This window comes from Scylla paramamosain, chromosome 27 (assembly GCF_035594125.1).
Source record: "Scylla paramamosain isolate STU-SP2022 chromosome 27, ASM3559412v1, whole genome shotgun sequence".
NCBI classification, from domain to species: domain Eukaryota; kingdom Metazoa; phylum Arthropoda; class Malacostraca; order Decapoda; family Portunidae; genus Scylla; species Scylla paramamosain.
In genome coordinates this window covers 9,956,395-9,979,699 of record NC_087177.1, presented here as the reverse complement: position 1 = coordinate 9,979,699, position 23,305 = coordinate 9,956,395, and the positions used below count along the sequence as shown (strand labels likewise).

Below are 23,305 nucleotides of genomic sequence, written 5' to 3'. Positions count from 1 at the left end.
CGGTAAGGACGCCGCCGCTCAGCCGTGACATTATATCGCAAAAGAGAGTGGATTTATTCTTGTCCAGCGTGTTTTTAGCCACTGGATGGGATGGTGTGAATGAGGGAGCAGGGAGGGAACTGGTGTTTATGTTGAGCGTATAGAAGGTGTGATGATAATTACTTTTATTCATTTATTTACTTATTTATTTGTTTTATTTTATTCTTGAGTTAGTTAGTCATGTTCCTTAATTTTTTTTTTATCTTTATTTATTAATTTTGTGTGCGTGAGTGTGTGTGTGTGTGTGGTAAAGACACAGAAATTTTACATCAATATTATTAAAGTCAGTCCCTTTATAATATTTTTGTTTTTTTTTTATTTAACTTCACTGAGCTTGTAAAGTTTAATGGTCGTACAAAATTAATTATAATAATGTCCTTTTTTACTCTCTCTCTCTCTCTCTCTCTCTCTCTCTCTCTCTCTCTCTCTCTCTCTCTCTCTCTCTCTCTCCTCTCTCTCTCTCTCTCTCTCTCTCTCTCTCAGATAAAAGAGGAGAACAAGGGGAGAGAAAAGCCTGTGTCCTTTCCCATCCCTACGTTTTATCTCCTCGCTTCCCCACTTCCCTTGTTCTCCCGTTATGTACTTCGCAACCCTCCCCCTTCTCCTCCCTTCCTCCTCCTCCTCCTCCTCCTCCTCGACACTTTTCCCCTCTTCCTCTTCCACTCACTCACCCCTTTGTGAACTCCAATTTTGCTTTTGTATTTTTGTGTTGCAGTATCATTCTTTGTGTGTGTGTGTGTGTTTGTGTGTGTGTGTGTTCGTACATACCTGTGTGATTTATCGCTTTTGTTTTTATCATTTCATTTGTTTCTCTTGTTTTCCCTGGCTATCCTTTGTTTCGTAAGCGTTGTGTGTGTGTGTGTGTGTGTGTGTGTGTGTGTGTGTGTGTGTTTAGTGCACGTCCACGCATGCGCCAAACCAAACTATTTATTATTCATGTCTTCTTCTATATATTCTTTTCTTTCTTTGTTTCCGGCTCATTCTTTGTCACTGGTCTTCGTGTTATTATCTATGCTGAAAACGTTCCGGTGCCTCAAGTGAAGAGGAGGAGGAGAGGAACCCAGCCATTAACCGCACGTTATTTTACCTTCCTGGCAACCAACCTGTTTTACTTCTATCATAATGAGATTTTTCCAACCTCCTATTACTTCTCGTAACACTTCCATCCTCTCCTCTATTAATACTATCTCTTATCTCACATTCCCCCCCCTCTCTCTCTCTCTCTCTCTCTCTCTCTCTCTCTCTCTCTCTCTCTCTCTCTCTCTCTCTCTCTCTCTGTAAAATCTTGTTCTTAACCTGTTTATATCTTTTCCATTGTCTACTTATACTCTCCTCCTTTTCCTTTCTTCCTCTTCCTCCCTTTCCCTCTCTCTCCTTCCTGTCTCTTGTCACTTGTTTATCTTCCCGAGACTAGACGTTGCACTGTCCAAGGGTTAGTTTGTCCCTTTGCATTCAATATGAGGGGCGTGATTCTTTGAGCTTTATGTATACAAGGGAATGGGAAAAAACTCGTGCTGCAACTCAGGAGGGTGTGGATATCAGTAGCAGTAAGAGGTGAAGAGGTGCAGTGTGTAGTATTTAATGGAGAAATTAATATTTTTACTTTCAGAACTTTATTTATTTTTATTTTTTTTCCAGGAGTGGCTGGTGACTGATTTTTTTTTTTCTCTCCATTTTTGTTTTGTTTCTTTAGCTTCTTTCACACGTAAAAATAGTAATGATATGAATTAGATCAAGTCTTCACTGAGGTCACTCATTCTCCTCAGGTCTTTGTGGGAGGGATGATTAAGTGCAATGGGACGTGGGTGTGTGTGGATTGTGATTAAGGCTTGCTGTTTCCTGAGACGGGTGAGTGGTGCGTTGACGATCAAAGAGAGACCAAGAACTCATGAGGCTGGTCAGGGAATGGGCGATGATGTTGGTGTAAGTGGCGGTGGCGGTGGGTCATAATTCGCATGCCTGTGTTATATACCGCCTGTTGCTTGGATTTCAAGTTATAGTAAGAAAAAAAAAACAGGAAAAAACGCTTCTAGGCAGAATTTGAATCAAAGTGAAGAAAAAAAAGGAGACGAAAAAAATCATAATCTATTACAGTCTAGACAGAATCTGAATCAATGTAATTAGTCCAGACTTCCAGAACCGACCAAGATGAGGAAAAATATCTGCTGCGTCACGAGTATATATCCGCAGTGAATCAGAATCTTGATCCAGTAATGAGGCACAATTATTATCCAGAAGTCTCACATTCCTGTCATATAATACAGCCAACGTATATTTCCCCAGACCCTATAATCCGCGCTATGTAAAGTACCGGACACCTCGCCTATTCTTCAGCGGCAGCCCGTCCAACCCGAGGCCCTTCAAGCAGCGTCAAGTAATAAGTGGAAATATTTCCCTTATAAGGCCTGCCGGAAGGAATGCGAGGAAGAAGACGGTCAAGTAATGAAGTGTTTGTACAAATGTTCTAATCTAACCGGACACCTCTTTAACGTGGCCTGGGTGTGGTGTGGGTTTTCCTGTGCTGCACCTGGTGTGTCCTGCATACTAGGGCGCCCCACGAGTGTCCTTTCAGTCCATTTTGACCTTTAAACGCAGCGGCATATCGCTTACCCTCTTTAATACGAACTGCGCTTCTTGTGCCTTCTAAGCCAAAGATACCGCCAGTATCAGTTCTTCCCCCTGTCATACTTCTAACTTCTATAACTGAACTAGATGGGCTATGAGACACACTCCCGGGTACTAGCGGTCTATGCACGCCCCGCACACCCATAATTACTACTCGCGTCCATTAGCAGTGCAAACAGAGAGGCGGGCATGTGACGTCAGTGAGCCCCGCCCCGCCTAACCCACCGCGGCCACTCAAAAAGACTCCAAGACAAATGAAGACAATTAAGATGTAAAACATGTTCTAACACTCAGGTATGGGGGAAGAGATTAACTCCGAGTGCAGGTGAATATTGGTAAATGTCTTCTCTTTTTCTTCTTCTGGCATTCTTCTTCTTCTGCTTCCATTTGTTTCTCTCGAAGTGTGGCTGCGGTAAGTGACTCCCTTAGTATTCATTGGGGGCGGGAATCGTTACGGCGAGGGCAATACTGGCAAAGTAATGACCACTTACCACTACCTCTACACACACACACACACACACACACACACACACACACACACGCAAGGATGGATAGATACATACATAGATGCATACGTAGATAGATAATAAAGTTAAATAGATAGTTCATTGACCCTAAATGCTGTACATACATAAAACAAAAATTAATCACGAACAAAAATGGTAAAAATGTAATTATGCAGCTTATAATGGGTACCCTCTTAAGGTCTATACAAAATAACTTTCTGAACACACACACACACACACACACACACACACACACACACACACACACACGTACCCACACGTCAGCACGCTCCAGTCGCCATCTTTAGACTGGTTTTCAAGAAGTGTGCTGCTTTACACAAGAAAGAAAACGCAATGTTGTGATACCGGTTAGTGCACGTGTGATGCCTGGAGCGATATTGTTTTTGTATGAGAGAGAGAGAGAGAGAGAGAGAGAGAGAGAGAGAGAGAGAGAGAGAGAGAGAGAGAGAGAGAGAGAGAGAGAGAGAGAGAGAGAATTATAGTGCACTTATTGACTTGATAGTGAGTGAATGTGTGTGTGTGTGTGTGTGTGTGTGTGTGTGTGTGTGTGTGTGTGTGTGTGTGTGTGTGTGCGTGCGCGCGCGTTCGTACTGCAAGTCTGAGTCTTAGCCGTTATTTAAAACCGTATAAATTGAACGAAACTCCACAATTTCCATCCACAACCTAAAGTCAATAGCAAGTTCACCCAGCCATCCACCCGCGCATCCACACATTCATCCACCCACCCACCCACTTATCCACCTGCTTACCCACTCCACACCCGGCTTTTTACAATTATTGCACCTCCAGGAATGGCCGCTTTTCCTCACCTCCTGCCAATCAGAGACTCACTGTTGATCCAAAATACCTGAAATTATTCCTTGGGCGACACATTGTTGTTTTTTTTTATGTTTATTAGATACGTTTTTATTGTTTTTTCGACTTATTTTTCCCAAAGCTGATGTATGACCTCAGTAGCTGGTTTGGCAGGGATGAGGGGGAGATAGGGGAGAGTGGGGAGGAAGGGGAGCGCTGCGGGGAACTGACCGCCGCCACAGGGTGCAAAGGTAGAGGGGAGAGAAGGTATAGACTGGGAGGATGTGGGTAGATTTCATGCCTTCAATCTTCTTCCCTCCTCTCCTCTCCCCTCCCTCTCCTTTCCTCCTCCTCCTTCTTATCCACCCCCTCCTTTACCTTACCCTCCTCCTCCTCCTCCTCCTCCTCCGAGTTATGGCTGGATCAGTATTTTTAGAAAGTAGTTTAAAAAATACTCCTGTTTTTTCTTTTTATCTTTTTTTGTCTTTTTCCTTTTTTTTTTTTCTTCCCCTGGTGTTCCTTTTTAATTGATTTTTTTTCCTACTTAATACTGGTTCTTCCTTTGGCTTATACGATTTTTTTTTTTTGTGTGTGTGTGTCCTCCGTCGACTTTGTGGTTGTGTGAGTGACTGACTGTCTGATCGCCTCGATGGCTTTATGTCTGCCTTGCATAATTGGACTGCCATCAGTAAGCATGAATTATTTGTTTGTCAGCTCATTTGCTTGTCGTTTTGACTGACACACAAGCTCTTCTCACTTACTCTTCTTCTTATATATTTTGTTCATCCAGGCACCTCCTCACTCATTTTCTCACTTACTTATCAAATTACTGACTCGCTTATCTAAACATTTAATCTCTCTCTCTCTCTCTCTCTCTCTCTCTCTCTCTCTCTCTCTCTCTCTCTCTCTCCTCTCTCTCTCTCTCTCTCTCTCTCTCCTCTCTCTGTCTCTCTCTCTCTCTCTCTCTCTCTTATTCATTAATTCACTTATATGCATCTACCTTCTATTTTGCCCTTAAGTATTTAATTTACTCATCCACAAAACTATTCCTTCATGTGTCTATTACTTGGTCATTGCCCTTCTCGTTTATTAATTAAACCATTCACTGTCTAATGAATAATTCGCTTTCTCGCTTACAATCCCATTCGTTGATGACTGTCTCACTCGTTTATTGATCCACTCGTTCATTCACTGGTCCACTCATTCACTGTCACACTCATTTAGTCACTGGTCACTCACTGTTCCACTCCTTCACTTCACTCTTCATCTTATTCACTCGTTAAATCATCCACTCACTACATACATCCTCCTCTCCTCCACTCTCATTATCCCACTCGCTCGTCCACGTTTCGATGAGGGCGTTCCCGCGGGACCCTCAGGTGTGGCGCTGGGCTGCAGGCCTCGCAGGGTTTGGATGGCCGCCGGGGGATGCCTGCGGTGGTGATAAGAGCTATGTGACATGCGTGGCGGCGCTCGACCTGTTTCTAGATGAGATAAAGGGTTACGTTGTTTATATTCCCAGACTGTTTTGTGTGTGTTTGACAAAAGGTTGACTGCCCACGCCTCACCTTCGGGCCAGCGGAAAGATGTCAAGACAAGATAAATTTGACTTTGCACTTAGCATAATACTCACTAACTATTCATTTCCTTCCCCCGAACGGAGGGGTCACCGGGGGCGGGGAGGCCTCGGACCCCACACTGCGCCACCTGAGACAACCTTCCCGTGGTCGGTGGGCCGCGGACCAACTCGCCGGGTAAACTGCTGTTCCTGTAAACTCTGATCATTTGAGTATTTTTAGTGTAAACGTTGGCAGTCGCACAAACTGTATTCGAGTCAATACTGTGCTACCCTGTGCTGCGAGGCGGCAAAGTCTGCACCAGCGGCTCTTACTTCCCCTTGAGACAGACGGGCAACGCTTGCACAACGTTAAAGCTGACTACATTAGTGGTAATAAGATGCACAGCAAGCATCTCACTGACAGACCTGCCATAGTCACTGTGGGACAGAAAAAAGTTTGATACAGTGATACGAGTCGCCTGTGTGTTCTCTCACGCTTTTTTTTTTTTTTTTTTTTGGGGGGGGGGTGAAGCCTTTCGTCGAGCAACAAGTCCACGGCAGCAGCAGCAGCAGCAGCAACAGCAGCAGGGGTGAAGCCTGACCGTGGTGGAGAGGGAAGCTGCCAGCCTGGGGCACCACCTAGCAGCTGGTGCATATCGCCGGGCCACATCCGTTCAAGCTGGCGGTGCTGCTCAGGAGATCAGGAGCTGCTACTGCTGCTGCTGTTGTTGCGGCTGGTGGCGTGCACAAGTTGTCCAAGTTGAAGCAAATACTTAGACAGGTGGAAGAATATATCATTGTGAGTGTACTAAATCTTCTTTGCATTTATGTTAATTTCGACTTCCTTCGGAGTTACTTTTTTCTTCTTTCTTTCTCTTTAGATTACGCACCGCGGCCGTTGCTCCTTGGCCAGTTAGAGGGAGGGTGGGGGGGTTGGGAAGCGGTAAGGAAAGAAAGGTCGCACTGGAGGATATTCATTTTTTTTTTTTTCAGATAAGCAAATTATCTGCTCACATTTATTCTGACGCTTTAAATTTGTGAATTTTTTAGAATTCCCCACGGCGAGCACGCCTCCAGGGTCCGGGCCTCGCGCAATGTTGAGGAGCCACTTAATACCAGAAGCAAGTCGAAAAAAGGATAGGTATATAAGAGCCTTTTTTTGTTTTCTACTTGGATAGCGTTCTCACCTGTCCTTGCCCCCACTTCCCCGTCGCCTCTCCTGGCCCGGGGAGCAATGGCCGCACTGCGTAATTAAAAAAAAAAGTAATAAGTCTAAATGAGCATACATATATGTATAAAAGGTTTACTATTCGTAATAAGCAATTCATTCACGTGCTGAGGCCTTTGATTTTATTCTGGCAACACGGTGTTTATTATCATCCTTCAAACCAGTTCATTGTATTAATTCGTTACTTAGATGAACGTTGACTCCCAGGTGTTAGATTTATACAGTATAAGAGACAGTCTTTGTGTGAGAGGTCACCTCGCCTTCTTTGAGGCTTCCTCCCCCTCACTCCCTCACTCCTTCACCTCAGCGAACACCCGAGCTACGGTTCTCCCCACGCAACCCCCTTCCCTCCCTCTTTCACCCCTTTCCGTCACTTCCCGTCTTACTCCCACTGCCCCCTCTCTACTCCCTCCCACGGGGCGCGCGGGCGTGTGGCAGATGAGTATGTTGCCTCAGCTGCCCAAGGAAAGGCTGCTGAACACACACACACACACACACACACACACACACACACACACACACACACACACACACATAAGTATACACACACACACACACACACACACACACACACACACACTATCCATCCTGCTCATCCTATCCATACATCACTCCCTCAAACACACCATCAATCCCAACCATCTACAACCACCACCACTACCACCACAACCACCACCACCATCACCATCACCATCACCACCACCGCCACACTCGCCTATCACTGCACTCCTCATCGAAGTAACGTGTTCAGTTCCGGCTATCGCTGCCTCGTGTCACGGGCCACCGACTGCGCCGCCTCTTGGGGAGTCGGTGGGGCGTTGCTGAGGTGTTGGGACCGCTGGCTGGATTGCGGACGGAGGAGCTGCTGTGATGGGGACGATGTGGGGTGTGTGTGGGTTAGGTAGCGCTTTTTTTTTCTCCCCCCCACTCTCTCCCCATCTCTCTCCAGCTCTTTAAACTAGTGAAGCCCGTTATCAGCGCCTTGAATGTCGTGTTTATTGCTGCGTCTTGGAATTTTATCTTTTACTGGAGTCTCCGGGTCCTCGTTTCACTGGGCTGCCTATTAAGTGACAGTGAGAGGTAACGTGCGGTTTAGGTTCCTCTCGAGTCGTTGTGTATGTTAATTAGATCACGGGGAAGTTTTGTGTGGGTTGTTAAGTAGGTGGTATTAGTTCTCTCTCTCTCTCTCTCTCTCTCTCTCTCTCTCTCTCTCTCTCTCTCTCTCTCTCTGTGTGTGTGTGTGTGTGTCCTTTTAGGTATTTGTTAATTATTTCGTGTATTTTGGTTTTTGTTATCGTTCTTTCGTCTTCCTCGTGTGTGTGTGTGTGTGTGTGTGTGTGTGTGTGTGTGTGTGTGTGTGTGTGTGTGTTTGTTATCTCATTCCTTTCCGTTTTCTCCTTCTCCTCCTCCTCCTCCTCCTCCTCCTCCTCCTCCTCCTCCTCCTTTTCTTGCTTTCTTTCTTCTTCTTCTTCATTATTATTATTATTAGTAGTAGTAGTAGTAGTAGTAGTAGTAGTAGTAGTAGTAGTAGTAGTATTACTATCATCATCCTCATCATCATTATCATCATTTTCTCTTTTCCGCTGTCATCATCGTCATCATCCACTCCTTTCTTCGTTCCTGGTGAGATCACGAGGCACAAGGCACAAGGTAGTACAACACAAGGCTATCCCACGCACATTGTCACTTGTCTCACTTGGTTTGTTTGTACGTCTGTTCCGTCCCAAACCTCTTCTTCACACCCTGCCTTTCACCTCTCGTCCCTTTTCATCCTTCAAGTCCCAAAATTTGTGCTTCTCATTGCCATAACCTTCCCTTCTGTCTTTCTTTCCTTCTTCTTGTTATTCTTTTGCATCCGTCTTTTATTTTTTTTTTTTTTATTGCTCTAGTTTTTTTGTATTGTTATTATTCTTGTTTCCGTGATCATTCTTTCGCACTGTTGTTGTTGTTTTTTTTTTATATATAGTTTTCAAGGTGATTTTTTTTTCATTAATATATCTGCTTTCGTCGTATCATCACATTTTTTTTACTATATATTGAAATTCATTTTTATTTCCTGTTATTTTTCATTGTTTTGTTCCCTTTTTTTTTTTTGGTCTCATTATTCATGTTCTATATATCTTTTCCACAGACATTTAATTCCCAGATCCTGTAAAAATCTTCCTTCTCTTGTATGAAATTTTTGAAATACTCCTTTTATTCTTCCAATCATGTTTTTTTTTCTTTTTTTACGGCTCCCATTCCGCGCAGACCCCTGGAGGAGGCACCAGCAGGGGGGATGCTCAGTGTCACCGGGGAGCATCACGTAAACAGGTGTCGGGAACACTTGGGGGCGCTAACGATAAGAATAAAGGGAGAGAATCCGTTCTTGTCTGGAGATATTTGCTGGGTTATGCTCCTCTCTCACTCCCTCCCTGTGTGTGTGTGTGTGTGTGTGTGTGTGTGTGTGTGTGTGTGTGTGTGTGTGTGTACCAGGTGGTTCTATCCGCCAGGAACCCCTACAGTGTGCCCAGACGACCTCCCAAAAGGACCTGGGCAGCGGACGGTAGGAGGTCCTCTTATATCCTTCCTCTCTCTCTCTCTCTCTCTCTCTCTCTCTCTCTCTCTCTCTCTCTCTCTCTCTCTCTCTCTCTCTCTCTCTCTCTCCACATATCAGATCATCTGTGCTGAAGTTACAGAAGCATCATGTTCTGTTTTATATATTCTGTTTTATCGTGTTATTTTCCATGATAATTTGAGGCTCAGTATATGTAACTAAAGATTATGGTCAGTAGACGCTTACTTACTTCTTACTACGCCCCACTCGCGACTGTAGTTTTATCAGGCACCTCAATTGTATCAGAAGAGAGTGCAAATTCTCTTGAGGAAGGAAGGAAGAAAAACTCATCGTCGAAAGTTCCATAGAGAATCGAATAAAAAGCCAAATAAAACTAAAAGGAATATCGACTTTTCTAATTTTAGTATTTTATGTAAAAGCAGGTTTGACTGGTATTTTTTTTTTTTTATTCGTGTAAGACCAAGCGTGGATAAATTATGCTCGATTTGAATTTTCCTGTAACTTACGTAACAAACAGAGCAGAGCAGAGTTGGAATCGGTACCAAGGAGATATTTTGTGATGATAACAGGATTAATACTACGTCCAGAAAATAGAAGAAAACAACCGAACCAGATCACTAGTGGAAGAGAAGTGTTGATCGTATTTACTCCTCTCTCAAAAATGCGTGTTTGAATACCGAGCCTTGTGTTCCTGGTAGCAGTGGTGGTTGTGGTTGTATTGGTAGTGGTGGTGGTGGTGGTGAGAGGGACGCAGGAGGGAGGGGGGAAGATAGGCACGCTTACAAATTACAAACAACGTAACTTTTTTTTTTTTTTTCTGGTCTGAACACAACTGGGTGCCGCGTAGGAAGCATGCCTTGATTATGTCTTTTGTTTTTACAACTGCTTCTTCTGATTTGTTTCTACCTTCGCTTCTGCTCCTCGTCTTGCACACCTCCACGCCCCTCTGCCTCAGGTGTGAGTGGCTTTTTTTCTTTTTTTTTTTTTTCCTTCTTTTTTTTCTACGTTTGACTGCTTCCAATACACCCATGCTACTCCATCATGCACTCCTGGCTACTTTGTTTCGCCTCCCCTCCAGCTTACGTACTCCTTCCTGCATCTCATTTCTCACTTTATTATTATTACTTTCTCACTCGCTGCCTGACTATTTTCATATCGTATTTTCTTGGTCTGCAGTCTTACTCTCTTTTTTTTTCCTTGACTTTCTTCGTATTGTTCTTGGACATTTTATTTCCTTGTCCGTTATTCTTTTTTTTTTTTTTTTGTATTCTTTTTAAATCTCATTCATGAAGTTTTGTTTTTATTTTATTTATGTTTCATCTTATTTATCATTTACTCTCGATTCTTAACATCTCTGATTTATTGTTATTATTTACTCCTCTCTCCAAAATGCGTGTTTGAGTACCGAGCCTTGTGTTCCTGGTAGCAGTGGTGGTGGTGGTTGTAGTGGTAGTGGTGGTGGTGGTGGTGGTGAGAGGGACGCAGGAGGGAGGGGGAAAGATAGGCACGCTTACAAATTACAAACAACGTAACATGTTTTACAATCATCATTTCCCGTTCTCTATACTCCTTTCTGTTTTTCCTTTTTTTACAGTCTCTACGTGAAAGTTCTGTCTAACCTTCAGTTCAATCTTGTTTTCATCCATTCATGCTCCCCCACGTATCTATTCCACCATCATCAATTTTTCCTTACATATCTTCACGCACTTTTATCTCCCTCCATTCCTCCACTTTCCTACCTGACCCTTTGTTTGATTCTGTTCTCATCTTGTATTCCTCCACGTCTTTTATTCATTATCATTATTTTCCTTTATTTTACATATTTTCTCGTACCTGTATGCATTTTTTCCCGCCTCATTAATTTTGTACCTATTCTACTTTATACACTCAATCATCATTTCCTTTGACTTGTCGTATTTCTCTTCGTCCCATCTTCTTACCTAACATTCTGCTTCAATATTCAGTCATTCGCCTTTATTTTCCGTATTTCAGTTTGTCTCATTGTCCCACTACCTTCCTATTTAGCCCTCCGCTTCTCCATTGCATTATTCTGTTTTTTTTTTATATCAATATTTTTGTTTGTCTCTGTATCGTGCTACCTTCCTACCTAACCTTCTTCTCTATTCCACCACCATATTTTTTTCCTTTACACTCCGTACTTCTGTTTGCCTCCTTATCCCGCTAACCTCCTACCCTCCCTTACCTTTCGCTCCCACAGCCTCCCACACATACATCGCCTCGCCTCTCGATAAGAATCCCAGCGGTCGAGGGGCAGAAACGTCCCGTCTGACGAAGGAACAGTAGCCAAGGTGTCGATGTTGGCGCGATTACCACGAGTTATGGTCAGTCTCGCCCAAATCTCGGTTCTGCTCGCCCCGCGCCACCTCTTCCTCTTTCCTTCCCTCCCTGTCTCTCTCTTCTCCCTACCTCCCGCATCTCGATACAAAGAGATACACGATTCATTCTTATTCTACCAGAGATCAAAATGCGGGATCGTAAATTTCTTCGTGCGAGTATCTGTACCGTGTTATTTTGTGGTCTTAAGTCTTTAGTATTTGTACACATATGGAGGTGCATAAAGTAGGGAAGTTACATTATACGTCATGCAGAATTTTAAAAGGATCGTAGCTTGTTGCTGATTGTTGCTTATTCTTGTGAGGGATGTGATGCACTTTCAAATCACTTAAATGCTTAAAATTTGAAAAAAAAAAAATTAATGATAGTAAAGAGCCATTTTAAAGAAAAGATTAAGAATATGAGGACAAAAAGTGGACAGGGGAATGAAAGAAAGTATATAGATTGTCTTTCATTTTTATGTTATGCTGCAGTATATTCGTACAGGAAAAGAGAACAAGGTATGTTATTGTTGTTGTTGTTGTTGTTGTTGTTGTGATGGTGGTGGTGGTGGTGGTGGTGGTGATGGTGGTGATGGTGGTGGTAGTGGTTATGGTTGTGGCTGTGTTTGTTATTCTTGTCATTCTTGCTGTTATTTTTCTTCTTTTTTTGTTGTGTCTGGTGTTCTTGTATTTATACTCGTAAACCATGCGGTTGAAATGTCAGAGAAAGTTGATGCAATCGACTGAGAAACCAGGAAGACAGAAATAGAAATGGCTGATAAGGGAGCAAGGTAGGAATGCTCGCGTTACCCCAAGCAGTGAGAGCTGCGATTAACGTTCCTGAATGAGAGTGAGCCGTGCATCAGGCTGAAATACACTCCCAATAAGATTACACAACTACATTACGACTTTTCATGGAGCGTCAGCTGTGAACATACACCAATTTCTGAAGTGGTTCCCTCCTTTCTTCTCTACTCATGTGTTTGGAGTTTACCAGAAAAGCTGTTGTGAAAATGTAACAAGGAAAGTTTTTATATAAGTATATGAACATTCTCTATTTTCTTTTTGGTCTTTGTTGTTATGCGTTTTTTTTTTTCTTTTTTCACTGACGACCCGTAACTCTTGGTAAAAATGGTGTTGTCAGTAATTACAACAAAAGCTCCCAGATCTCGGTCTCATCTCGGTATCGTCAGCTTCATTAAGGTTAGGTTTAAAACTTACAATAATGATGCTTCGTCAGGACTAATTTGTGCGTCTCACGTGCATGAGCCAATAACAAAAAAAAAAACAGAGAAAAAAAAAAAGACGAGAAAGAAGGGTAGAAACCTGAATTTCAAGATATATTCGCCCTGAAGGTAAAATTCAGACAAAATAATTAATTTGGGACTCATTACGTATGAAATTACACATTTGTTCATGATTAAAAAAATGTCTCCGATAAAAGGGTTTTGTAAGTTAACATTGCTGAGGAAAAAGGAAAAAGAACTAGTCTACGAGATGCTCCTCAAATTATAACTATAAAAACGGATAGTGAAAGTCGTGTCGGGTGCTAAGGTTTTTTCCTAATTTTGTGATAGAAAGATGAAGTCATAAAAGAAATCAAGTCAGTTCGGATGCTCGGAGCCTAAGGGAGGCGAAAAAAAGGGAGATAACAAGTGACAATAGAAGGAGCTGTAAGAACAAGTGATAATGGAAGGGACATGAAAAAAAGTGTAGAAAGAGGAAGGTCGCATGACAATAGAATAGACAGGAAGAACAAGGTAGCAAGAAATAATGTAAGAGACGTGTAATGAGGAATAGCAGTAAAAGGAAGATCATGTGACAATACGAGAGACAGTAAAAGCAAGATGACGAGAGATCATGGAAGAGACATGCAGGAGATTGTAAAAGGAAGATAAAAAAAAAAATTGTAAGAGTAATACTACAAGAGATAAAGGAAGAAACATGGACAGGACAGTAAGAAGGTAACAAGCGATAATGAAAGAGACAGTAAGATGAAAGTAAGGAGAGATAATGTTACCAGAATCATGAAAGGGATAGTAAGAGAAAATAAACTAGATATGATATCACGAGAGGTGTGGGGGGAGGAGACTAAAAGGAAAATACTGAGACACAATATTATCCCTGCAAAGAGCTAATTTTCCTGTCTCACGTCCAGGAGGCAGAGGATTCGTGTCTAGCACAAAAGTTCGTCACAGTAAAAAGGTAAATGATAGTGCAAATTTCAGTCATAATACAAAAGGTAGAAGTTAGGCCAAAGTTCGTCGTAGTACAGAGATAAAGGTTAGCACAACACTTAGTCATAGTACTAAGGTAAAAGTTAGTACGAAACAGTGTTCAGAAATAAAACTTATTAAACTGCTCAGCCTTGCGAGGTGCAGTCGTTTCTGATAAAATAATGATAAACAGTATTAAAACGAGAAAGACTGGAGCAGACAACAGCAAGTTAATTATTAAAAAGTGGAGTGCAGGTGAGGTCGTGGGGAGGAGGGGCGATTGGATCAGCCAGGTGTGTGTGTGTGTGTATGTGTGTGTGTGTGTGTGTGTGTGTGTGTGTGTGTATGTGTGTGTGTGTGTGTGTGTGTGTGTGTGTGTGTGTGTGTGTGTGTGTGTGTGTGTGTGTGTGTGTGTGCAGCACTTCTATTTATTCTATTTATTTTTTGGTAAAATAGGTAATTACATCATATTTTGGAGATGTAAATAATGAACATGATTGCTGGAAACTAAAAATATTTAAATTAGTAGATAAATGCAAATTATCACTAAAAAAAACTTATATATTTAGCAAGAGATACTCGCATTAAGAATATACTTTATGCCTCATGTGAATATTAGTGGTACTCAGGTAAAAATGCTAATGTTTTTGGGTGATTTCTTCCTAGATTACAATTTGGCAATAAAAACTTATCGTTCAGACATTTTTTCGCCCTCATTGGACAGGATTACCATTATGCTGACAAAAAAGTAAGAATCAAGACAGGGTGTGTCCTAAGAAGCGTCTCGCCAGTGTTGCCTCTTTGCCTGTGAGCTCCAAGCAGGTTTAGTTACCTACTTAGTCCCGAGACGCAGGGTCACTGCATCCTGAAGGTTACCGCGCCTGCCTCCCCACGGCCTTACCTTAGGACTTGGGTACTTCCTCGCCTCACATTCCTGCCAAGCCGGATGGACAGCTGAGTCGGTGGTATCAGCTGCCCTAGGTGAAGGGATAAGGAACAGGCGAGCCTACCTCACCAGTAAGACCTTCGCCATGTCCGGTAGTGATATGGCGCTGCGCACAGTGAGGCAGTGAGGGCAGCACCAGCAGGCACCGTTGAAATGCCTGTGTGTATTTGACGAGACAGAGTGAGGGGATTAGCAAGCAGTCTACCTGCGTGAGTTCCTGCAGATGATGGTGATGATGAGAAGAAGCAGAAGAAGAAGACGAAGAAGATGAAAAAGAAGGAGAATATTTTATTCGATTCTTTTTATTTGGCCCTAATACAATACAATATGAATAATATTAATTTGATAAGGAATTTGCAGACTGGATCCACTGAGACAAAAGTTCTTTTACGGACCCAAAGCTCTCTAGAAGAAGGAAAAAGGAGAAAAAGAAAAGAAAAAGAAGAAGAGGTAATAGTAGTACTAGTAAAAAGTTACAAAAATAAGAAAGAAGCGAAAAACTCTAAAGACTTCACTTATTGTAATTTTACAACACTTAAATCAACAAAGCCTTGATTAATGTGTCATTTATTACGCAATGAAATCCTTCATGCACCAGGTAAAACATAAGAACGCTTTCCATGACTTCACAATATCGTAAGCAAGAATCCGATCTGTTTCCGTTTTTCTTCATTTCGACCTTTTTTTTTTTTTTCCTGGCGATAGCGAAGGACACCATAGCTCCTCATCTTTCGCGTCCTGGCCTTTGAGCCTTGAAATGAAAGTAGTAGTAGTAGTAGTAGTAGTAGTAGTAGTAGTAGTAGTAGTAGTAGTAGTAGTAGCAGCAGCAATAGTAGTAGTAGTAGTAGTAGTAGTAGTAGTAGTAGTAGTAGTAGTAGTAGCAGCAGCAGTATTTTATTGACAAAGAAACACAAGTAATACAAAAAAAATACATCTCGTTTACATCCAGTTAAAAAATAAATAAATAAATATGAACATCTTGCAGGCGATGACAGACAGATGTGCAATGCAGATAGTTTGATAGTTAATCTCTTTATTGCAATGACCTTCCTTTGCTGGCATTCAGAACAATGTAAAAAAAAAAAAAAAACTGTTCGCATTGGCACAGAAAAAAGAGATAGCATTACTTTTTTGCCTTTATTGCCTAAACAACTACTTGCATTTAAGATATAGTATAAAAAGGCTAAACATTTGCGAATGATTATGAGATAAATTATGTAGCAGTGAAAAGGTTAAGTTTATTGACTCCTCCTCCTCCTCCTCCTCCTCCTCCTCCTCCTCCTCCTCCTCCAAGACGCAAAGGTCGACAGAAAAATAGAGTGAGGTGCTGTTAGCGAGGTTCCGGGGCAGTGATTTGACCAAACAATCTCTCCGCCTCTTCCACTCCTCTTCCTCGTCTCCTTTCCTCCCTCCTTCACCCTTCCCACAGTCCCCCCATCGCCCACCCACCGTGCGCTACCTCTTGCTGTACCTTTCCTTTCTCTCCTCCTCCTCCTCCTCCTCCTCCTCCCCGTTTCTTTACTTTTGTTGAGCTTCATGTGCCTTCCTCCATTTTTCTCTTCTCTCTCTTCTTATCTTACTTCTTTCCTTCTTCTTTCTTCTTTCCTTACTTCTCCGTTGTATTTTCTTTTTTCTTTCGTCTTTCTGTTAACTTGATGTGCCTTTCTTTATATTTTTTTTCTTTTTTCTTCCTCTCTTCTTTCTTATTTACGTACCCCACTTCTTTTTTACTCTTTCGTTGTGCTGTATTTTCTTTTTTTCGTATTTTCTTCTCATGTCCTTCCCTGCATGATACTTCCACAGTCACGGAAAGGAAAGAAAATAGTACTAAATTAGAAGAGTCATCCCTCATTTATCTCACGGGAAAGACAATAGAAAACGGAAGGCGTCACATGTTTGTTTCCTCGTCATAATTTCCCTTCCCTGCAAGAGATTTTCATAATGCCACGGAGGTAAAAAAAAAATAATAATAATAATTAATGGATAGATTCACCCCTTCCATTTGTCTCGTGGAACAGAAAATGGAACACGGGAGAGATATTAACTACTTGCTGTGTGCGTTTCATTCTCTTCATTTTCTTACCCTGCAAGTGGTAACAAAAAATATCACGGTGAAATAGGTTAGTAAGTTACAACAGTCATTCCTCGTTAATTTCATGGAACATAAGATGGATAAAGGGATTAATTAAGGTATGAGTTAGTTATTTTCATGTTTAGTCCACCCTTTCCCTTTCCACAATTTAACGGACAGTGGGGAAATAATAGATAGGAAAGAATCATTCAGTCATCCTTAATTTTTCACTTCATGGAACGGAAAGTAAAAAAAGGATAGAATATTAATCATTTGTCTCAGTTTCATCTTCTTCATTTTCTTTCCTGCAAGTGGTTTCACTTCAAAATGTCACGGAGGGGAAAATAAAACGATAAATTACAAGTCACCCTTTTATTTGTCTCACTGAAGGGAAACAGAAAACGGGTGGTATATTAATAAATTTCTCTAAGTTTCATCCTCTTCACTTACTCATCTGCAAGTCGTCTCCTTTCAAAATGTCACGCGGGAGATAAATAAGATAATAAATTACAAACAAGAGTCGCCCTTCCATTTGTCCTACAGAAGGGAAAACGAAAAACAGGCAGAATATGAACCACTTGTCTTGTTTCATTAATTTCCACTCAAGGACGCGGCGGATCCAGGTGCGTCAGTCAGTTCACGGGGCCACGCGCAGGTAAATCAATTAAGCTTCTGGGACACCTGGAGGGACAACGACCGAGGTATCCAGTGTGGCGAGTTAGCGAGTCCTCCTTACCACCTTCGCCTCATTCTTGGATCCTCCCCTCCGAGACTCCCTTTGACGTTCTCTCCCTCTCTCTCTCTCTCTCTCTCTCTCTCTCTCTCTCTCTCTCTCTCTCTCTCTCTCTCTCTCTCTCTCTCTCTCTCTCTCTCTCTCTCTCGCTGATTCGTGAAATTGCAGATGGTTGTGTTTTGGGAAGATATGTTTTAATAATTAAGTGTGTATTTGTTTGTGTTCGTGACTTTCGTTTGGTTTTCGTGTATTCGTTTCAGTGATTGATGTTGTGTGTGTTTTTGTTTTATTTAATTTTATTTTATTATTTATTTTTTTGGCATGATCAACCTTCCTTGCTTTGGTTTTTAATGACGGAGTGAGTATGCACAGTGTTATCGAACGAGTTTTTCTCCCTTACCTCTGATAATCCACCTTTTGTTCAGATGATTTTTACATGTCTTGGAACTTTTATTAACTTTTTTGCTTTGTGTCTGCACCATTTACTCCGGTGATTAAGGTATTTTTCCTTTCTTTTTTCGACTTCTAGAATGGCCACCGCGGACAGGCATCGACAGGTAAGTCCACATATGTTTTGTGTGTGTGTTTTTTTTTTTTTTATCTCTTCCTTTTAATGCTGCAAAAAAATTAAAAAATAAAAAAAAAACAAGGCAACGGGAGGTACGTATACTGTTGACCTTTGCTGTTCTTTCTTCGTGTATGAGGTGTTGTGTTTCTTTCACACATGGAAGTGATGTATACTTGTTACTTTTGCTCTCCTTTCTTCGTGTATGACGTGTTAACTCTTCCCTTCATACAGAGGGGGAAATGTATACATACTACTGATCTTTATTGATGTTTTTCGTGTTTGTATATCATGTTGCTTCTCTTTATTTCATATATGGAACGGAAGGTATGTGTTTATTCTGTTAACTTTTATCGACTGATTTTTTGTATGTATGCTGTGTATAGTGTGTTGTGTCTTCCTTTCATACGCCGCTGAGTTCGTGTTGTGTGCTGACCCTTCGTTTGCTGACATGTTTTGTGTGTTTATTTGCGCGTTCATGTGTCGCAAAGTTGAGCCTCTTTTTGACACTTTTGATTACCTGTTTGTACCTGTCTGTACCTCGTGGTGTGTTCTTCCTTATCATTCGTTAAGTTGTTAAATCTTAAGCCTTTATTTACCGACCGATTGTATTCTTAAATATTTCGTCGTTTTTCCCCATACAGTAACTTTAGTGGAGTTAAAGATCACTGGGGGTTTTCAGGGGTGTTTAATAGTGACCCTCCATCATCAACGGGAATAACACCAATGCGAACATTATTTTCATCTTGGTGGCCTTTGTAAATAGTGCTTTTTCAGAGAACACAGTAGTTAAGAATAAGAGTCCTCAGGCTGGCTCGTGCTCTGAAACGATCTGCCCTCCCATCACGACTTCTCTAAGGTCACATAAATTATGGCAACGGGAGATATGTATACTGTTGACCTTTGCTGTCCTTTCTTTGTGTATGAGGTGTTGTGTTCTCACATTGGTTGGGTTCTCAAAGCTGTTTTTCTTCTTTCGATGATGCAAATTTCTACTTAAAATATCATTAGAATCACTTAAAAGCACTTAAGAATTTCATTAACCTCCACTACAGCGTGTTAAAAGTATTCGAGTTAAAACGCCGAAAGGTTCAAGAATATGAACCCAGGTGAGTCGACCTCTTGTTTTGGTCATCACTTGTTTTTGTTTAGGTCTTTAGATCTCGTTTTTTTTTTCTTGGCTTACATAACCTACCTTATCCTTTACGCAGAGGCGCCTTTTTTCTGAAGCTTGAACCATTGTTAAGTACGCGTATTCATAACTTTTATCCAGAAAAAAATATTTATACTTGCCTCGTGCCAAGACTGTTTTTTTTCCTTGACTTTCTTTTTTCCTTTTTTTTTCTTTTTTTTTTTCTTTTTTTTCTTTTTCTTTTTTTTTTTAGTTTTACGTCCTCCCTGACTCTGGCATAACTTGAACCTGAATTCCCTGCACCTGCCCCGGCCACCTCCACCAATGCCACCACTGACACTACTACTTCTACTACTACTACTACTACTATTACTACTTTTACTACTACTACTACTACTACTACTACTACTGCCACCGCCACAAGCACTACAAGCACAACCTTCACCACTGTCGCCACTATCACTTCTACTACTTTTCCTTCTCCTCCTTTTCTTTTTCCCCCTCCTCCTCCTCCTCCTCCTTACCAAACAGCCTTGCAAGGACCTAAAGGTCTGTTGCTGTTTGGCTTTCCTTTGTATTCCTTTCCTTTGTATTCCTCCTCCTCCTCCTTCTCCGCTTCCTATAACTATACCACCACCACCACCACCACCACCACCACTACCACCACCACCTTCAGCTCTCTCGTCTGCAGTATTGCCAGCACCATCTACAGTCCCATCACCTCCACCACCAACACCATCATCACCAGCCAAACAGACCATTACCACAATCGTTACCACCGAATCACCGCCAACAAGATGATGTGTTTTCATTGTTGCCTAAAAGAAATCTAGAGAAAGATGGATGGATGGATGAAATGGATGGATGAAGACGGAGAGAGGGAGGGAGGGAGGGAGGAAATGGAGGAAGCGGTGATTAGGAAGGAAGAGGGGGAAAGAATGACAAGGAAGAAGAGGGAAAAAAATTAAGAAAAAATAAAAGAAAATAAGGAGAAAGAAAGGGGAAAGGAAAGAAAAGATAATCAAGAGGAAGATAGATGAATAGATGGATAGTGGGAAGGGGAGTGAGGGAGTGAGGGAGGAAAAGGAAAGAGAGGGAGGGAGAGAGGAAGCGGAATGGGGAAAAAAAAAAAATGACGAGGAGGAAGAAGAAGGGAGGAAGAAAAGGCTCCCAGAAAAAAAAAGAAGAAGAAACGAAGGAGCAATAAAGGGATGAAGAAAAAAAAACAAGAGAAGTGAGGGAAAAGGTGAAGAGAGAAGAAAGAAAAATTACGAGAACGAGGAAGAAAACAAAGAAAACCAAGAACAGATAAGGGAAAGAGGACGAGAATTACGAAGACGAAAATGAGGGCGAGGAAGAAAGCAGCAAAAATCCGGTGCATGATAAACATCGTAAAACTACTGATGACATTTCAAGAAAAATCACAAAGTCTAGAGTATTTTTCAGGGACGCAGGACTGCCATTAAGCTTGAATGAAGTGAGTGTAGCGTGCAGTAATTTGTCTTTGCTGAGGAAAGCTGAAGGGCTTGATATTCAGAGGGGTGTGTGAGTGAGGCTAGAAGCTGGACAGTGTGTGATTAAGTCGCATAGGAAGAGCAGGTGAGGTGTGGTTGGTGCGTGGAGGGTGTGATGATAGGTGAGAGTTGTGCGAGGATGTGTAGAGTGGAAGGCAGGATGAGGAACAGGAGGAGGAAGAGGAGGAAGCGATGGAGTGGCTGTGTCTGGAGTGTACAGGATGTTGGGGGTAGTGATAGTGATAGTGTGTGTGTGTATGTGTGTGTGTGTGTGTGTGATTTGAGAGAGAGAGAGAGAGAGAGAGAGAGAGCATAAATATACAAACATATAAAACACATATAAAACAAACATGAATTCTAGACAGCTTGACAGACAGACAGGTTGATAAACTAAAATATAATAGACCTTGAGAATAAATCGTTGTAAAATTATACCTCCTCCTCCTCCTCCTCCTCCTCCTCCTCCTCCTCCTTCTTAGCAGCCTTGTAACTTGACTATCTTATTCGTCTTCTTCCATTATAAAATCTGACGTGCACAGCGGAAGCAGATCACTGATTGTCATTTAGCCTTTAACTGAATTTCCAAAAGGCGTCTGATAAAGTCCCTTCTCATGACTGCTCAATAAACAGCTGACACGCGGTATCTCTGGCAATATCTAGATGCCTAACTCTGAGTGGAAACAGGGATCGGTTTTAACTCCTTCGCTGCCCTGCGTGTGTACCTTGTTAGCATGAAGAGCACTCACTCACTGTATAAATTGTTTGCATTATTATCATTGCGTAATAACAACTGATGCAATGGTATCTCTGGTTATGTTCACTGGTGGTTTGATGATTGACTCTTAAGTGGGATTTGGACTAGTTTTGATCTTTTCACTTCCATCCCCGAACTTTGATTGTTGATGTTAAGAGGATTACTAAAAAAAAAAAAAAAAAAAAAAAGTCTGCATGGTTACAAAACAAAGGAGAGAATAGAAAATTGATTTGGACTCTTTGCAAGATCACATAAAAAAAAATGAGAGAAGAGAGAGAAATAGAAAGATTTTTTATTATTTGCACATAAAAAAAGAGATAATGGGAAGTTCTTTTATTTATTTATTTTTTTTATTTGTTTTTTTTTTCATTACACAACGATTAAGAGACTAGTACAAAAAATAGTATCTAAAAAAACAAAGAGTATTTAACAGAATAGTAGCAACAATGACATGAATAAAGAATTAATGGCAAAAAAAAAAAAAATAGTGAAGAGTTAAACGCATAAAGAAATAATGTCTAGAATGACAAGGACTTTTGATTAGAGGAAAAAATTTTAAAGTTGAAAAATACGTGAAGATAATATATAATTAAGCTAATAAAGCTAGTTTGAGAATTGAAATTAAAGTAAGAGCAAGAAAACGAGAAAACCGGGTCAGAGAGAGAGAGAGAGAGAGAGAGAGAGAGAGAGAGAGAGAGAGAGAGAGAGAGAGAGAGAGAGACGAAGTGATAAAAATGAAAGACTAAAAAAGAATGCAAAGGAAAGGAACCACGGATGGAAGGAGGGAAGGAAACTGGGGACGAGGGAATAAAAGGAAAGAGAACACACGAAAAAATGGAAAGGAGAGAGAGAGAGAGAGACAGAGGGGGAGAGAGAGACGAGACTAGGACAGGAGAGGGAAGGGAAGGAGTAAGGAAGGAAGGAAGGGAGAGAGGAAGGAAGGGAAAGAAAGGTGAAATAAGAAAGAGGTAGATCATGAGGGTGCGTTAACAATAGCAATAAGAGAGGAGAGCATCGTGAGTGTAGGGAGAGGAGGAGGAGGAGGAGATGAGTTGGGGGGATAGCGGTCGGGGGAACAAAGACGAGGCAACGGTCACCTCTCTCTCTCTCTCTCTCTCTCTCTCTCTCTCTCTCTCTCTCTCTCTCTCTCTCTCTCTCTCTCTCTCTCTCTCTCTCTCTCTCTCTCTCTCTCTCTCTCCACAACCACAGTGAGTGGCCGTCGGCTACCTGGGGAGGGCGAGGGTCTGGCAAATGACTCCCGAGGGCTGCTACCTGGGGCTGCCAAGGGCTACTAGAGGATATGGCTACTAAGGTCCATTCAGGGGTAACCGAGAGGCTGTAAGGGTCTAGCGGGATCTGGAGGACTAATGAGAAATGCTTATGGCTACTGAGAGGCGAGCTGGCGTCAGTGAGTTACCTGGTGTTCTTTTTGTAGGGTCTGGATGATTTGAATTGATGAAAAGTGTTTGTTTTTTTTTTTTTTTCCGTGCGTGTTCTCGTAAGTTTGAAAAAAAATATCTCATGTCCTGGCGACTGTAGCTTCTAGTCTGTCTCTGTCTGTTCTCTCTCTCTCTCTCTCTCTCTCTCTCTCTCTCTCTCTCTCTCTCTCTCTCTCTCTCTCTCTCTCTCTCTCTCTCTCTCTCTCTCTCTCTCTCTCTCTCTTTCTCTAATGCATTAAGAATAATTACTGAAATTGTAAATAAATTTAT

At 41.7% G+C, this 23,305-nt stretch overlaps 1 long non-coding RNA gene across 2 annotated transcripts in view; it reads left to right on the top strand.

Moving 5' to 3' along the window:
• The window catches only part of LOC135114192 (uncharacterized), a 121,792-nt gene that overhangs the window by 44,339 nt on the left and 54,148 nt on the right, over positions 1-23,305 (top strand). For both annotated transcript variants that reach the window (XR_010275429.1, XR_010275428.1), the window contains exon 2: positions 18,161-18,188. This is a non-coding gene — a long non-coding RNA (uncharacterized LOC135114192). The remainder of the gene's footprint in view (positions 1-18,160; positions 18,189-23,305) is intronic.